Below are 13,742 nucleotides of genomic sequence, written 5' to 3' on the forward strand. Positions count from 1 at the left end.
GCAAAGATTGGGAAATTTTGTCCCATGTATTTCTGCCCACAAAATTTCATAATGAATCAATCTATCTATCTATCTATCTATGGTACTTATAAGGCTCTTAATATCTGAGCACTTCACAATCTTTCCATTTTACAAAGGGGAACTGAGGCACAACAAGTCTAAGTAACTTGCTCGAGTTCACATAGAAAGTCTGTGGCAGAGCAGGGCCAGGAAGCTAGGTTCCCAAGTTCTAGGCTAATCATTGGACCATCCTCTCTGAATGAAATCCTAAGCAAAACAAGCATGACAGTGCTAGGTAAAAGTACAGTAAATAATCAGCTGCAACAGGCCATCAACAATGATTTTTAAAATCTCACTCTATGTGGAGAGTCATAATGTAGCTTATGAATGCTGTAGGATTGAAAACTGCTATGAATCGGGTTATTGCAATGGCTTGATTCTATTAGTTATGTACTGCAGAGCACAAATATTAAGTGTACACAGAATTAAGTTTGCTTCAGAGTTTTCCCAGCAAGTTTTCCCATTTTTAAAATCAAATCTTTAATCAACTGTGTAACTACAAAAGTTAATGATGACGATCTACAGGGGCAATTTAATCAGCATAAGGAAGATATCACTGAACAAAAAAACGTGCAAAGCACTCTTGATGTAGCACACATCTATTTCTAGCAGATTTCATTATTTCTAGGGCTATCAAGAGATGAAAAATTAATTGTGATAAATCCTGAGATAAAAACAATAATCACAATTAAGCACAGTTATAATCACACTGTTAAACAATAACAGAATACCATTTATATAAATGTTTTCTACATTTTCAAATATATTGATTTCAATTACAATAGAATACAAAGTGTACAGTGCTCACTTTATATTATTTTGATTAAAAATATTTGCACTGTAATAAAGATAAACAAAACAAACAGTATTTTTTTCAATTCACCTCATACAAGTACTGTAGTGTAATCTCTTTATTATGAAAGTGCAACTTACAAATGTAGTGGTTTTTTTTATATAACTGCATTCAAAAATAAAACAATGTAAAACTTTAGAGGCTACATGTCCATTCAGTCCTACTTCTTGTTCAGCCAATCGCTCAGACAAACAAGTTTGTTTACATTTATGGGAGATAATGCTGCCCGCTTGTTATTTAGTGTCACCTGAAAGTGAGAACAGGCATTTGCATGACATTGTTGGAGTCAGCGTCACAAGATATTTATGTGCCAGATGTGCTAAAGATTCATATGTCCCTTCATGCTTCAACCACCATTCCAGAGGACATGCGGCCATGCTGATGATGGGTTCTGCTTGATAACAATTAAAGGCAGCGCAGACTGATGCATGTTCATTTTCATCATCTGAGACAGATGCCACCAACAGAAGGTTGATTTTATTTTTTGGTGGTTCAGGTTCTGTAGTTTTTGCGTCAGAGTGTTGCTCTTTTAAGACTTCTGACAGCATGCGCCACACCTCATCCTTCTCAGATTTTGGAAGGCACTTCAGATTCTTAAACCTTGGGTCAAGTGCTATAGATATCTTTAGAAATCTCATATTGGTACCTTCCTTGTGTTTTGTCAAATCTGCAGTGAAACTGTTCGTAAATTGAGCAACATGTGCTGGGTCATAAAATAAGACGGCATAACATGAAATATATGGCAGAATGTGGGTAAAACCCCAGAGCAGGAGACATGCAATTTTCCCCTAAGGAGTTCAGTCACAAATTAAATTAACGCATTATTTTTTTAACAAGTGTCATCAGCATGGAAGCATGTCCTCTGGAATCGTGGCCGAAACAGGAAGGGGCATACAAATGTTTAGCATATCTGGCACGTAAATACCTTGCAGTGCCGGCTACAACAGTGCCATGCAAATGCCTGTTCTCACTTTCAGGTGACACTAAATAATAAGCGGGCAGCATTATCGCCCGTATATGTAAACAAACTTGTTTGTCTGAGCGATTGGGTGAACAAGAAGTAGGACAGAGTGGACTTGTAACCTCTAAAGTTTTACATTGTTTTATTTTTGAATGCAATTATGTAAAAAAATAATAATCTACATTTGTAAGTTACACTTTTATGATAAAGAGATTGCACTACAGTACTTGAGTGAGGTGAATTTAAAAGTATTATTTCTTTTGTTTATCTTAGTGCAAATATTTATAATAAAAATAATAATACAAAGTGAGCACTGTATACTTTGTATTCTGTGTTGTAATTGAAATCAATATATTTTAAAAAGGTAGAAAAACATTCAAAAATTTATAATAAATTTAAATTGGTATTCTATTATTAACAGTAATATGAAAACTGCGATTAATTGCAATTAATTTTTTTAATGAAGTTAATTTTTTTAGTTAACCGCTTGAGTTAAGTGCCATTTATTGACAGCCCTATTTATAACTGATGCAGATCACATTTATACAGTCAACAAGAATCATGGCCATTTAGTAGTTGGGCTTTTCTTTCAGTAGATAGGCATTTAGCACTAACATTTATCCATTTTTCAGGTATTCACTGAAAAGACTTCCATTATACTCAGAAACCAAAATATAATAATGCACAGTATACTGGATGCAGATGCACAGTATCAGTTATGTACCAAAGTCTTCACTTTCTATCAATTCTCTGTTGTAACCAATCAACCTTTCCCAATGTCATGTACTAAATCACTAATGTACAAGTTCATTATTTTGTGACTTGACATGCAAACAATGTAACATTAAATATTTCCATTAAAACATTAATTGGAAACAAAACCCTTGCATTACAGTTAACTGATTTCATTGTGGGATTTCTTTTAATACCGCTAAGATTTAAAACAAAACAAAACAATCTATAACCCAATGTAATCTTCATAACAATCTTAATCTCTCAGAAAGTAGCCACAGGAGTTAAAATCAGATAGCGCACAATATCTAGATACTACTACTAGCTCTATTGGTTGTATGTCAGTAAAGTTGGACAAGATTTTTCAAAAGAGTAGTTTATTTGACCAAATATGCAGTTTCAGGAGACCTAAAACTACTCGCAGAGTTGACAAGAATAGTTTGAGTCATTCACAAAATGGCCAGAAGAGACTTTCTCGATTAATCATAAATTCTAAAACATTTCAGATTCAGTTCAACACAAACTGAATTTTTTTAAAAAATTTTTCAGAACTGTCATTAAACCAACCCTCCCCCAGATCAGTTATTTGCCCAACTCTATAGGTGGTACAGTCCTCTGAAAACCTAAATATACAAAAAGAGCCAGATCCTGAGTTACAGCTAAATAGCACTCAGGAGGGTAGAATGCAAGAGTGCCCTTTGTATTTCCCCAGTTCAGTACCAGTCAATATCCCTGGTACAGATTAGAGTATCCTGAAGACTGTGCTAAGGTGCATGGGCAGCCAATGGACCTCAGGGGTCATTCTGCCAGTAATGGACCACTGGAACATAAGGATGCCCAGGTCACATTGCCTGCACCAGCAGACTCAAGTGGCTTGCTAAAATGGCTTTAGCGCAGTACCGTTTCAGTGCACATTATAATGCTAGATGAAAATGTGTTGCTCTTCACCAACATTTTATTAAAAGTATGAGTATTTTTCAGGGCAAATGCTTACGAGGGGAGCACCAGTTTCAGCTCCAGCGCTCCTCCCAAAGGTAATGCCCCAGTGTGCTCCCCCAAAGCTGAAACCGGGAATGGAGCTGTGGGGAGCCCAAGCCCCGGTGCTCCCTGCGGTACAGAAGCCAGGAATGGAGCCGCGGGGCTGAAGGTCTGAGCCGCAGTGCCCCCTCCTAGATCTAAAGCCCTGAGCCCTGGTGCTCCGGAGGGTCAGAAGCACTGACCCCGCCCCCCTGCTTGGAGCCCTGACATCCCTCCCTCCCATGGCTGCAGCTTCAATCCCCCTCAGTGGCTGAAGTCTGTAACATCTTGTTCAGAGTTAAGGACATTTCAGAGTTATGGACAATCTCCATTCCTGAGGTGTCCGAAACTCTGAGGTTCTGCTGTACACACCAACGTACTCTGGGAAACATGCTCATTTTGATTAGCATGTTTTCATCTCAAAGCAGTATTACCAATTCACTTTGCTAACCATCAAACATACACTTTTACGGCAAGCTTTGGAGCAGCACCCTCAACTCCCAACAGAGTCAATGGGAGTTGTGGGCACTCATTGTCTCACAGGAACAGGCCCCAGTGGCCTAAGATCTCAGACTCAAATTTGCCACAAGCAATAATCTTTCTTACAGTTGATAATGTGCACTTGAATGGCATGCCCAGGGAATGTCATACTGCTCTGTATTATGCACCTTTGCCCGGGAAAAGGACCAGACAAAATGACTACTTTTATCATTATAAAAAGTTCCACACAGCTGGTCAAGCTCTTCTCCAACTATACTGGTTAATAACAGGTCACGGCAGTTTTGGTTGAATGCCTGACTTGCAGAGTCTTTCCAAATAAATATGAGATCTTATAATCACATTCAGGAAAAGTTTCTGTTTTGAAAACATCTTACAAAATTCAGGACTCCATGCACAAACCCTGAGCTAATTATTATTTTATTCCAGACACACAAATCAGAAGCTAAGTGAAAATGCATTACATGGAAAATGTACCAAAGTTGCCTTTTTATTCCTTATCTGTATAATTATTCATTGCTTCTATTTAAAAAAAATCTTTTGTTTATTGAAGAAGCATACAATAAGTGTTTTCCTCAAATGACGTTCAACAAGCTTATCAATATTGTATGTATACTTTAGTCATCTCTAGTCTGCACATAAGCAAATGAAAATATTCTATTCCCAAGAGAGATTTTCTTTAGAACAGGTTTCAGAGTAACAGCCGTGTCAGTCTGTATTCACAAAAAGAAAAGGAGTACTTGTGGCACCTTAGAGACTAACCAATTTATTTGAGCATAAGCTTTCGTGAGCTACAGCTCACTTCATCGGATGCATACTGTGGAAATTGCAGAAGTCTTCTGCAATTTCCACAGTATGCATCCGATGAAGTGAGCTGTAGCTCACGAAAGCTTATGCTCAAATAAATTGGTTAGTCTCTAAGGTGCCACAAGTACTCCTTTCCTTTAGAACGCAATCCTTTAGTCATTCTTGCAATTTTAAACCTAAGCTTCACCCCTAATCTGAAGTAGATATAAGATCACAGTCTGAAGCACAGACACCCGATTCTCATCTCATGAGAATTTGTGTTCAGCATCATTTCAGCTAATCTCTGTTGGTCCTCCAGATTTACACCAGTGTACATGAGATGAGGCTCAGGTCCACAGAGTGGAATAGGATTTTGGCTGTTTTGTAAACAGTCTTATATCTTGTATGGTAAGTATTAAGAGGTGTTACAAACTAGGATATGTGGTTTAATCTATGCACTATGTTTCATAACTCTCCAATTGTGCAAAACATGTTTCTTTAGAAACACTATGTTCTCTCCCCCCATCCATCCCTCTACCCTCAAGTTCAGAACCTTTTCTATGAACTTTACATCATGAAAGACATTATTGTGGGATGGTTTCCAGTGTCAACAGCTTTTACTCACTGAACACTGATGTCCTGGGACTTTCCGCATGTAGAGGGTTCTTTATTTGGAGTAAATATGTACAGACCTTTCAGAACCACAATAATGTGATTGGGAATATCAAATTACACAATCACATAGTTCATGTTATATAATCTTTCATATTAAGCAGAGTAACTAACACCAAAAAATCAATGCTTTTTCCATAAAGTAAGAATCTCACTTCCGTTATGTTTGTCCTATTCAAATGCAACAATAAAGTGTTTAATATAACTACAGTACACTAATAATCAACTAGGGTATTTGGTGAGATTTTTTTTAAAGATTTATTTTTACTTAGCCCTTTGCTTGACTTACTAATATGAAATGACCCTGCATATCATCTTGCGACCTCTACTGGAGTAACACTGTAGCTTCCCTATTAGGATAAAGGAGTCACCCTGGTACACTGGTAGCTAGACACTGGCAAGAGGTATTCATGAAACACTGCAGGAAGCTCTAGGAGTGATATCTTCCAGGTGAACTGCAATCAGTATTCCCCCTCCTATAAAAGAGATTTTTCAGTGGCTCTGTTTTGTGTCAGGAATACAGCATTAAGAACACTGTCCTGTCACCACTAGCTGAAACAAGGGAAAGATCAAAATTAAACTTATTTAAATTAGTTAAAATGGAGTGGTGACAGTGAATCCTAATGTTAACATGCATATAAATGTGTAACTGTTTATAGTTTTAAGGACATAATAATCAATAAAGACAGTTTCAAGCAGTTATAGCTAGGGATAACAAGATGGTGGTTTTGGAATAATTTGGCCTATAGGAAACAGGCAGGCTAAGATGAAATAAAGATCACTCCAAAACCCAAAGGGAGAGTTCAGCCGAGAATGGCACAGGTTTTCAATCAGGCCCGGCTTTGATTGAGAGATGAGTTCAGTGACTGTGATTGGTTCATAAGAACAGACCAAGCAGGGAAGGTGTAAAAATGATTGGTGGATGGTATGCTAATGATAAGGACTGAGGAAATAACCAATCAAAGTAGGCCAAAACCTATATATAAGGCAGAGAGCTGACAGACTTGAGTCAGTTCAGAGAAGAGCAGGTGGAGAAGCAGGAAAGGAAGAAGGAAGATCAGAAGAGAGTTGAAATCACAGAAGAAGGGAGGAGGCATGGCAGCAATAGCTAAGAAGTAGCCGTGACAGAACCAAAGAACCTTTTGACAGAGCAGAGGGGAAGAAGATGGCAGAGAAATAAGCATGAGGACCATAGTATAAGGATCAATAGGACATATGAGTGTGTCTGCTTGAGATAATAAAGTTGGATGTCCGTGTATGTGTGTATTTATTACTAAGTACGCAGTTTTAATGTTTAAGTAATAACTTGTTGTCAGCATTCTAATTGTGACTGATCACCACATGTAGAATGTAATCACTTTAAAGCTATTTCCAACTGCACAGTATTGCAGTATTGGGTACTTTGATATGCATACCTGTGCTAATGGGATTAGTGTTTTGTTTCTTAATATATGCTTTTAAGGTTTACTGTGTCAGGGAATATTTGCATATTGAATAAAGATTATTTTGTTCTTCGAAGAATTACTGCCTGAGGGCCAATCCTTCGATTGGAAGCCTGTATCCCTGTCCTCCTAAGGGTCAACAGAGTTAGTCTATCCTGGGGAAGTTTTCCAAGGGTCAGAGGGAAACCCTTAGTAAAACCCTGACAATTCCTCTCAGGTGGGCCACCCCCTTTTACCTGCCGAAACAGACAAATTGACTAGTGGGTTACTGATATAGGCAGACCATTGTGAGGGTGCCTGGAGTCTGATTTTGGGGGTAGCATCTGAGACTCCCTACTCCCCACACAGATCAGTGCACGACACTCAGAATAGCCCCCTCCCACCTTGTTGCCACTTCTGAGGTAGGAAAGTGCCAAGGTTCCCCCCTTCCTTCCCCTCCAGTTCCTTAAGGCAGACTCACCAAACCTTTTCTTCCCTTAGTGCCTGAGAACTATTTTAATTCTTAAGAGAATTTCCCAGGGCATAAGCTAAGAGAAAACTTCCTCTGTGTATTGAAGGCCTCACATTACATCCATGCTGAATGCCATTGTGCTTGTGTATTAGACGGGTTAAAAACACACAGTAAAAATACACCATTAAAACACACAGCTCTAGCTTTGCTGACCCCACTCCCTTCCTCAGGGACAAATTAAACTATTATTTTTTTCACAAAGCAAAAGAAAATGAAACGGGAAAAAACAAATCAGCTACATCAGTGTGTTCAAAACACCCCACCCTGTTAGCAGGTGTTGATCCTGTAGGAAAAGGGTTAAGTGGGCCCTGACACTGATGACTTGTTACCCTGTGTAAACATAAGGGAGGTGAGCAGTCATGAGGGAGCAACAACCAACCCTGAGGAAAAGAACTGAGTTGATCTTTATCATCTTTTTAAAATTTTTCTATTAATAAAGTCAAATCCCCAGGATGGATGCAAGGTGAGTTTGGACTGGGCAAATTATGTCTGTAGGTCAGGTGGGGAAAGACATCTGTGTTGGGATATGTAAGGATTAAGTAAAGACCTGGGTAACCGCTAGCATGGTATCAGGGAGGAAGGCACGGGCAGGCACTGTCTCTTTTCTTGATAGATAAAGTGGTATCCCTCTCCTTTCCCTCCTGCTTGTGAGTGCACATATACTGAATATAATTGATAAGCATTGTAGCTGCATAAGGAATGTGGGTGTCTAAAGAATTCCCTTTGTGTAAAGAAGTGTCATCTCCCCCTCCCTTCCTTTCCCAGCTACATAAACGAGCTGGGGTCACGCCCCTTCCTCCCTTCCCTGTGAACTGCTGATTAAGGGAACCTGTGGCTGCAATTACTGCAAAGAAATGTATCTTCAAGGTAAAGATGTCTGTAAAATATGCTTAATGCTGTAAACAGTTAATAGGGGCAGGGATAATTATATTCAGTATATGTGCACTCATATTACTAAATAAGGATTTGTTGTAGTAAATGTGGGTATTTCCATACTAATTTAGATAAAAGAGCATGATGTAACTAATTCATGCTAACTACTTGCTTACTTGACAATTGGGTCGAGGGGAACAAATACTGCAATAAAGAAGCCCATTTACTCAATCTGCCTCTGGGTCAGTCTGCTTTTCTTTTCATTCTCTAACACTCTCCTTACAAGAAAAGAACAGTTATGCTGCAAAACTGACATAAAACTGAGACAGTGATCTTGCTGCATGATGTACACCACCCCAGCTGAATCTTCACCAAGAACAGACAGACAACATGCCAAGAGGGATCTCATTTTCCCAAGACAGTGACTAAGAAATCTGGCAAATCCAAATGGAAAATGCTAGGGATTTCACCATTCCCTTCCCTCTGAGCTTCCCTTTCACTCTTCCACTCTCTGGATTCCCTCAAACCCTCCAAGAAATTGGAGGGAGGGAAAAATGCAAAGAATGAAAAATTATGGGTTTTCTGCTTTGTGTGACTGAGCTCTTGGGAATTAAACTTGGGTTTGGACAGTCAATCATTCCATACACAGTGAAAAACTAAAATTAAAAGGATTGGTGACCACATCCCTGGACAAGTCTGCTATAAAATTAAACTTTGGAAAAACATCTGTGGCAGATGACAGGCTGATCATCATTTGGCTGTAGCTAAATCATAACATGTGCGTCACAGACCTAATCAGGTCACTAACTGCTGCAGGGATCTGCAGGTAACCTTTGCACAAGGGCCAGTTTTGAGATGTTAGGTGCCAACTATTTGTGTCATTAATTCATGGATGTTGGAAGAAGAGCATTCTGGAATCATGGTTTTTATTATAAGATGGGAATTATCTTTTCTTTGGTTGTCTATACAGCTACTTTTAGGCCGCTAGTGTGAACCCCACTAGCCTGAGTCTGTCGACCTGGGCTGGAAGGTTCACTCCAAAATGCCGTGTAGAGATACCCACTGAGACTCTGGCTGGATGACACTGTGAGCCCTAGGCTGGCCTCTCTCATGCGCTTGCCCCCCCCCCCCCCACTCAGCCCATCACAGACCCAGGCAGCACAAGATGGAAAGTGGCACTACATTTATCTATTCTTCACACCTCAAATCCAAAAGAGGTGCCTCAGATAACACATCTTCATTCAAATTCATTCATTTGACAATAGAGACCAGAGCCAAAGCTCACTGACACCTTGTGCAGACCATCACCTCATTAAGGAGCTCTCCCAGCTCCCAGGCACCAAGAAAGACCTCTAATCCTGATTCAACCACAAAGATCCATGGACTCCACCTAATTCCCAAGCAAGTTAAAGGACAGAGGCACTCCCCTCTACATCACTGAAAATATCACACGTTTGGGATGGCTTTCAGACAGCCTGGATCTGTTCCCCCTTTGGTGATTTAACCAACAAAGAAGTTGAAGTTGCCTGCATTCCCAGAGATCAGTATATTTACTCCTCAAGAAGTACTGGAAACCCGGAAGGAGTCTGGACCCAAGGCCCGTGAATCCAACCAATGCCCTCACAGTTCAGGCAACTGCATCTGCGTGGTCAGCCCTCAATGGTTCAGCCAGGGTACCCATTCTCAAGCTTCCAGCTTCCTAGCTATTGCCTTTCTTGGGTGTCTTCCTCCCTCCTGACCAGGGTATTTCCAGGCTGCATAGTTCCCTGCCTTCACTATGTTATTCCCAGCAGACACAGGATGCGTAAGCTCACCTGTGTGCTTTCTCTTCAGGGAGGGTTAACAGTGTGAATGCCCACAGTCATAAGTTGCCACACAGCTCCTGCTATGCAAGCCTAATTTATTCCTAAGGTAAAAAAGCATTACTAAAAAAACATATTAAAAACAATAAAAGAACCTACCCTAACATGGGCTCTGGCAGGAAAAGTCAGTCCTTCAGTACTCCCAGCCAAAGGGTTTCCTTGTGGTTTCAAGTTCATCACAATTTCAGTTCAGAACAAGATCCTGGCCTTATAGGGCCTCACCTTTCCCTAAGGATTGGGGCCCTCCAGTGACCAAGGGTCCTGTCCATTTGCTGGATCAGGAAGAAGGGCCTGACCCGTTTAAAACTAGGTGCTTTAACCAAAAATCCTTTCTTTGTCCGGAGAATTCCATTAGAATTAGTATATGCATACCTCCCCAGAGGATGGCTTCAGATAATTGGAGAAATTTTACATTAGCATCCCCCTCGTCCAAGAGGAGTTATGTACTATTCCACAATAACAAATACACAATTGCCTATTTAATAAAATGGATTCCAAATGGTATCAAACCTAACTCAGTAAGGTTTAACTTAATTCAATAAAGGTTTCAGAGTAACAGCCGTGTTAGTCTGTATTCGCAAAAAGAAAAGGAGTACTTGTGGCACCTTAGAGACTAACCAATTTATTTGAGCATGAGCTTTCGTGAACTACAGCTCACTTCATTGGATGCATACCGTGGAAACTGGAGCAGACTTTATATACACACAGAGATCATAAAACAATACCTCCTCCCACCCCACTGTCCTGCTGGTAATAGCTTATCTAAAGTGATCATCAAGTTGGGCCATTTCCAGCACAAATCCAGGTTTTCTCACCCTCCACCCCCCCCACACAAACTCACTCTCCTGCTGGTAATAGCCCATCCAAAGTGACAACTCTCTACACAATGTGCATGATAATCAAGGTGGGCCATTTCCTGCACAAATCCAGGTTCTCTCACCCCCTCACCCCCCTCCAAAAGTTCATCTTAATTCCACAAGGTTGGACCAGAATGTTGCAGGATATTGTCAGTCTGTCACACCTTTCATGGCTCATGAAAGGGCATCATGAGCAACTGGTGCCACTCCTGACTGAAACAGCCAATGCCTTATTCAGGGAAGAAATCTTTCCCTCCTCCTTTAAACACACAATAGCTTGACCAACACTAAAGAAACCCACTTCGGATATCAGTACTAGCTAACTACTGGCCAGAATCCAATCTCCTGTTCCTGACCAAGTACATAGAGAAGCTAGCTAAAGGCCAACTATATAAACTCTTCTAATTGAAGCTCGTATCCTAAATCCAGCACAATCTGGATTCAGCCCAGGATGTGGGATGGAAACAGCTTTAGTGACACTGATGCATTATCTCCTGCTGTCAATGGATAGAGAGTAGATTTCCATTCTCATCCTCCTGAACCTCTCTCGAGCTTCTGATATTGTCAACTATTAGATACTGCTGTCCTGCCTCAGGGTATGTCTACACTACGGAATAAGGTCGAATTTATAGAAGTCGGTTTTTTAGAAATCGGTTTTATATATTCGAGTGTGTGTGTCCCCACAGAAAATGCTCTAAGTGCATTAAGTGCATTAACTCGGCGGAGCGCTTCCACAGTACCGAGGCTAGAGTCGACTTCCGGAGCGTTGCACTGTGGGTAGCTATCCCACAGTTCCCGCAGTCTCCGCTGCCCATTGGAATTCTGGGTTGAGATCCCAATGCCTGATGGGGCTAAAACATTGTCGCGGGTGGTTCTGGGTACATATTGTCAGGCCCCCGTTCCCTCCCTCCCTCTGTGAAAGCAAGGGCAGACAATCATTTCCCGCCTTTTTTCCTGAGTTACCTGTGCAGACGCCATACCACTGCAAGCATGGAGCCCGCTCAGGTAACCGTCACCCTATGTCTCCTGGGTGCTGGCAGACGCGGTACGGCATTGCTACACAGTAGCAGCAACCCCTTGCCTTGTGGCAGCAGACGGTACAGTACGACTGGTAGCCGTCATCGTCATGTCCGAGGTGCTCCTGGTTGCCTCTGTGAGGTCGATCAGGAGCGCCTGGGCAGACATGGGCGCAGGGACTAAATTTGGAGTGACTTGACCAGGTCATTCTCTTTAGTCCTGCAGTCAGTCCTATTGAACCGTCTTATGGTGAGCGAGCAGGCGATACGGACTGCTAGCAGTCGTACTGTACCATCTTCTGCCGAGCAGCCATGAGATGTGGATGGCATGCAGTCCTTCTGCACCGTCTGCTGCCAGCCAAAGATGTAACAGATAGATGGAGAAACAAGAAATAGACCAGATTTGTTTTGTACTCATTTGCTTCTCCCCCTCCCCTGTCTAGGGGACTCATTCTTCTAGATCACACTGCAGTCACTTACAGAGAAGGTGCAGCGAGGTAAATCTAGCCATGTATCAATCAGAGGCCAGGCTAACCTTCTTGTTCCAATAAGGACAATAACTTAGGTGCACCATTTCTTATTGGAACCCTCCGTGAAGTCCTGCCTGAAATACTCCTTGATGTAAAGCCACCCCCTTTGTTGATTTTAGCTCCCTGAAGCCAACCCTGTAAGCGCCCCTCCCGGCATCAGAGCAATGGCAAACAATCGGGCATCTGAGAGTGCTGTCCAGAGCAGTCACAATGGAGCACTCTGATGGGGCTAAAACATTGTCGCGGGTGGTTCTGGGTACGTATCGTCAGGCCCCCGTTCCCTCCCTCCCTCCATGAAAGCAAGGGCAGACAATCATTTCGCGCCTTTTTTCCTGAGTTACCTGTGCAGACGCCATGCCACGGCAAGCATGGAGCCCGCTCAGGTAACCGTCACCCTATGTCTCCTGGGTGCTGGCAGATGCAGTACGGCTTTGCTGCACAGTAGCAGCAACCCATTGCCTTCTGGCAGCAGACGGTGCAATACGACTGGTAGTCGTCCTCGTCGTGTCCGAGGTGCTCCTGGCCACGTCGGCTGGGAGCGCCTGGACAGACATGGGCGCAGGGACTAAATTTGGAGTGACTTGACCAGGTCATTCTCTTTAGTCCTGCAGTCAGTCCTATTGAACCGTCTTATGGTGAGCGGGCAGGCGATACGGACTGCTAGCAGTCGTACTGTACCATCTTCTGCCAGGCAGGCAAGAGATAAGGATTGCTAGTAGTCATATTGTACCATCTTCTGCCAGGCAGGCAAGAGATGAGGATGGCTAACAGTCGTACTGTACCATCTTCTGCCGAGCAGCCATGAGATGTGGATGGCATGCAGTCCTTCTGCACCGTCTGCTGCCAGCCAAAGATGTAAAAGACAGATGGAGTGGGTCAAAACAAGAAATAGACCAGATTTGTTTTGTACTCATTTGCCTCCTCCCCTGTCTAGGGGACTCATTCCTCTACGTCACACTGCAGTCACTCACAGAGAAGGTGCAGCGAGGTAAATCTAGCCATGTATCAATCAGAGGCCAGGCTAACCTCCTTGTTCCAATAAGAACGATAACTTAGGTGCACCATTTCTTAT

The 13,742-nt window shown here is 41.9% G+C and overlaps 1 protein-coding gene across 3 annotated transcripts in view; it reads right to left on the bottom strand.

Annotated features, from left to right (window-relative positions):
* The window catches only part of ATP10A (ATPase phospholipid transporting 10A (putative)), a 160,626-nt gene that overhangs the window by 33,126 nt on the left and 113,758 nt on the right, over positions 1-13,742 (bottom strand). The gene's annotated exons all lie outside the window — the stretch shown is intronic.

The sequence above is a fragment of the Lepidochelys kempii genome, chromosome 1, assembly GCF_965140265.1.
Source record: "Lepidochelys kempii isolate rLepKem1 chromosome 1, rLepKem1.hap2, whole genome shotgun sequence".
NCBI lineage: Eukaryota > Metazoa > Chordata > Testudines > Cheloniidae > Lepidochelys > Lepidochelys kempii.